Source organism: Zingiber officinale, chromosome 6B (genome assembly GCF_018446385.1).
Source record: "Zingiber officinale cultivar Zhangliang chromosome 6B, Zo_v1.1, whole genome shotgun sequence".
Classification (NCBI taxonomy): Eukaryota; Viridiplantae; Streptophyta; class Magnoliopsida; order Zingiberales; family Zingiberaceae; genus Zingiber; species Zingiber officinale.
In genome coordinates, this window is record NC_055996.1 from 79,875,686 (window position 1) to 79,880,879 (window position 5,194).

The window sequence follows — 5,194 nt, forward strand, 5'->3', positions numbered from 1 at the left end:
TTAAAAAGCAAAAATCAAAGAATCAGCAAAAAAGTCCACATTGGGCCTGATATAGACTCAAATCAAGCCCAACGTGGGCTTGATATGGAATAATATCAGACCCACGTTGGGCCTGATATGATTCCATATCAGGCCCAACGTGGGCTTTTATGTCGATTCTTTGATTTTGTTTGTTAACATCTATAAAAAGTCAAAATAAATAATGGACACCATATTTGAACTCCTTGTAATTTTATAAATCCATAGAAACTGAAATGGGTGCAATCAGAGCTCTCTAGGTTCATTAGTAGGTTTTGACCGAAACCCACTGATCGACCTAGAAAGCTCCAATTGTACCCATTTCAATTTCTATGAATTTCTAAAATTACGATGAGTGAAAATATGATGTCCATTATTATTTTTGGCACTCCTAGTGGTGGACCAGAGGTTTTGAAAACCCTAAATCTCTCTTTATTTTTTTTATTTTTTTTATTTTTTGTTGTTACTACTAGGCCTAATATCTCCCATATCATGCCCACATTGGGCCTGATATGGGGAGATATCAGGCCCACATTGGGCTTGATATGAAGAGATATCAGGGCCAACGTGGGCATGATATCTCTTCATATCAAGCCTAAACAAAAAAAAAGAAAGAGAGATTTAGGGTTTTTCAAAATCTCTGGTCCACCACTAGGAGTACCAAAAATAATAATGGATACCATATTTTCACTCCTTGTAATTTTAGAAATTCATAGAAACTGAAATGGGTGCAATCGAAGCTTTCTAGATCGATCAGTGGGTTTCGGTCAAAATCCACTGATGGACCTAGAGAGCTCCGATTGCACCCATTTCAGTTTCTATGGATTTCTAAAATTGCAAGGAGTTCAAATATGGTGTCCATTATTTATTTTGGCTTTTTATAGATGTTAACAAGCAAAATCAAAGAATCGGCAAAAAAACCCACATTGGGCCTGATATGGAATGATATCAGACCCACGTTGGGCCTCATATGGAATGATATCAGGCCCAACGTGGGCTTTTATGTCGATTCTTTGATTTTTCTTGTTAACATCTATAAAAAGTCAAAATAAATAATGTACATCATATTTGAACTCCTTGTAATTTTAGAAATCCATAGAAACTGAAATGAGTGCAATCGGAGCTCTCTATGTCCATCAGTGGGTTTTGACCGAAACCCACTGATCAACCTAGAAAGCTCCGATTGCACCCATTTCAGTTCCTGTGGATTTCTAAAATTACAAGGAGTCCAAATATGGTGTCCATTATTTATTTTGGCTTCTTCAAATATATTAAAATGTGATTAAAGATTGACTAATGTTATTCCTATATTCTGCCGACAGAGGAGAGAGAGAAGTGAGAGAAATATAATGAAGAAAAGAAAAACAATAGAAAAAGTCAAATTATCATGAGGGTAAAATAGGAAATGCTTTTAAAAAAGTGCGCTCTTTGGTAAATATCAAAGTAGTGTACGTCTTTTGGTAAATTCAGATTTTCAAGTGCGTCTTTTGGTAAATTGTCGTTAAAAATATATTGGTGATGTTAATCAATAAGTAGTATTATCCTAAGTCTTATAATAAGTTTATGATAAATTTTATTAAACTTTTATAAATTCAAAAATTCACTAGTTTTTAATTTACGAATTGACATAGGAGAGCATGGATACATTACGTGAGTACATTCGATTTAATGTGATTCTAAGTTATCTAGTATCATCAGTTGATTTTCAGTTCAGTTTTCCATAACTAATGGACGTGAAAGCAGAAAGACGTATAATAAGAAAGTGTTACATGTTTATAAAATTTTGAAATTTAAATACGCAAAAGGGGTAATACCGAATGTTACTCGTGCGATTCAATAAAATGCCAAGGGCCCGCTCAGTCATTTTTTGATAAACAAAAAATATATTTAGGACCTTAATAAAATTTTCTTTTAAAAATTAAATATTAATTTAAAAAAAAATTATATAAAATTTAATTTTCTATCGTTTTAAATGTAAAATTACTAATTGAAATTTTATATTAAAATTTCAATAATATATTTTTAAAATTGATAAAATTACTAAATTATTTATTCTTTATTTTATATAAACAATTGTGCAAAAATCAAAGTGTTCTTTACTTTTTATTATAATTTACCTGAAGAACATTCTAGTTTTAAAAAAAAAAAATATTAAAACACACTATTATATTTTTATTTACAAATAATAGCTAAGGTCATAATTGTGACAGTCATGACTGTAGGTCGAGAATATACAATTGCGATTTTGGTGCATGAGAATTAACCCAAGAACAGCTTTAAAAATCTTGAATCCAAAGTTTTTACTCCTATCTAAAGAGTCCATTAAGATACCAGCATAAATATGTGATCCTATCCGGAATTTAAGTTAGACGAAGACTGATTGAGATCAATGACGAATTTAGAAATTCAAGCATGGAGGGACGATTTTTATGTGGAATAAGGGGCGGTATAAAGGACGGCGATGACGAAATCAGCGGTACCTAGGCTCTGCGCATACTCAGACAAGCACCCCAAATGTTAGAGACCAGATATCAGGAAAAAAGTCCCGCGCGCAGACCCTCCGATGCTCAAGTCATGTACTTTTTTTCCCAGAAGAATAGTGTACGAAGGAAAAAAATATATAAAAGACGAGTGCAAATGCACGCGTACTTGGCTAAGGGAGAGAACCTTCCTTTTTATATGACAATACGTATCTCTGGAGCTTGACCGATGTCAGATAATATTGGGTGTCAGAGTCTGCCGGATGAGGAAGGACGCATGGTGCCCTCTCATTGATTAAAAAAAAGATTTCATTCGTAGATGATAGTAGACCATTGGAAAATTCCTTGACATATGACGATTATTTCCTGACATGAGGTTACGATTCCTTGACATTGTTATTGCTTAATGCATTATGTCCCGCTCAGGTTTAGCTACGGATAGCTCGGGATGATCGTTCGGATGAGTCATCTGACTTGAGTCTTGATGGGAGAGATGAGTTATGGTGAGGGCCCCATATTTCACGTTGGGATCGCTAGAGGGTCGACCGGGAGTTATCTTATTGAAAGTACTAGACCCGTCTATGCGGACCGGGTTGAGGAAAATCGACCAGTTGGGGGAGGTTAGGTATCACTCCAAGCTGCATCTTATGTATCAGATCCGGAACCTGCTCTGTCTTTATTTGATTGGGAATTATGTAGCTGGTGACATGAGGCGGTCTAATTCTTTTTTTCTCCTAATTGTTGATTATCACGTCCATTTGACTTTTGATCATCACGTCTCCTTGACTTCTGACTGTCACGTCCTCTTGACTTCTAATTATCTGACCTTATCGAGCCCCCTCCCTTTAATTATACGACGTATCAATATGCTACAACAAAACTAAAACACTCATGTCACAAGCATAATTGCATTTGGTTACAACAACAATTCACCACACGATAACAAAAACAAAACAATCGCACCCTTCCCTTACAATTCCCGGATATTAGAATGACGGTAGCAAATTCATTTACAATTACAAGGGAAGGTGGAAACAGTTGTAAGAACCTACAGTTGCAAGAACCTACGATAGGACGCGCCATGTAACCTACATTCGATATGGGGAGGATGACCCCACAGGTCATCCGAGTTGGTATGTGGTGGGATGCTTGCCACATGAGGTCGCGGGGTCGAAACTCAGGGTAGTCGGGACGTAAATCCCCGGTCCCTGTGCAACTCACCCCACCTGCCACATGCTCGCTCGGCGAGCAATTTCGTTTTTTGCCACATGAGATGGGGAGTATGATCTTGACCTTTCCCTTCTTGAACGGCCGGCGCCGTAAGGTGAACGGCGAGGAGAATAATCACGAATAACCCGGTAAGGTGAGTGCCTTGGAGATGCATGGTATCCATAATCATCATGACGGTATCCTCCGCGATGCCTTCCATGGGCATAACGAACTGTGACAATCAAAGACATAAGAGATGAATAAGTGAAAGCATAGCTTTTAGATTGACATCAACTTTTCTAACGTATGTTGTAATCAGTCCAGCCTCAGCATCTGTTGTAATAAAGAACTCACTGGTGTCAGGGTTCTTTTTAACCCGAGGTAGTTTCCAGGCGTAGGCGTCCGTGCCCTTTTCCTCCTCGACTGAAAGGGAAATAAGACAAGGCAATTCTGCAAGAGTATTAAGCTGCATGTTCATAGAAAATCAGCTGAAAAAAATACCTTAAAAAACAACGGAAACAACACTTAGGTAAACGACTGTGTCAAGGATTGACTAGCAGCATCATTAGACGAGTGCTAAGAGTTGATAGTGTTCATTGATTTAGTTGCTGAGATGGTTGAAGTTGAACGCTGTGATGGTTAAGTTGTACAAGTTTGCAATGTTAGTTGATGTGATGCGTGGATAAACTGTTAAGCTGGCCTGGCCATTCAACAAGCTGTATGACTAAAATTGAAGGGATGAACTCATCATCTTGTTGCTGCAACAGAGCTGAAGTATGGTCCTCTGGATGTAACCAAGAACCTCCATGTCAAGAATAGGAATGGATAATAGAGTTTCTCAATACCATCCTAGTAACATGTGACAGAGCCATACCTTTTCAACACTAATGTATCTGCCCTCCATAACAGAATGGTTGAGATATATGATACAGCGTTCAACGTCTTCAACATTATTCATGGTGACAACGCAAAACCTCGAGAGGCACGAGTGCGTGGTTCCACAGTTAAATAGCATTCAACCACCTGAGAAACAATGGCACTTGACTCCATCTAAAGCTTGGGAAACGAAAATCACCATTAAACGGAAAAATAAGCTCTATGAAAAGCACATACCTTCCCTTCCTTTGAGAAGTGCATCTCAAGGTCCTTTTCAGTAACTCTGCTGGACAGACCTGTTACATAAAGTGTATTTCCAGGATTCGTTGCATTGACCCTGGGAAACATGCTTTTATATATATTAAAATATAAAAATATATTAAAGCGGAACCTAACATAAATTGTATTGATGTGGTATAGCAGGCACAATAACCTATCATAGCTTCTCAATGGTGATTGGGAAAAAAATAAAAATGATAATATCATATAGTCTCATTGACTATATATCTCTGAATGACTATCTTTGAAGATGATCAATTTGGTCTCATGAAAATTTTCTATCGATTATCAGGATAAATTGGGAAGTGCACGTAGCGACCAACCCAGAAGCT

General features: G+C 37.2%; 1 pseudogene; it reads right to left on the bottom strand.

Annotated features, from left to right (window-relative positions):
* Positions 1-4,431: 4,431 nt before the first annotated feature.
* Positions 4,432-4,931, bottom strand: LOC121991153 (annotated as a pseudogene).
* Between the last annotated feature and the right edge of the window lie 263 nt (positions 4,932-5,194).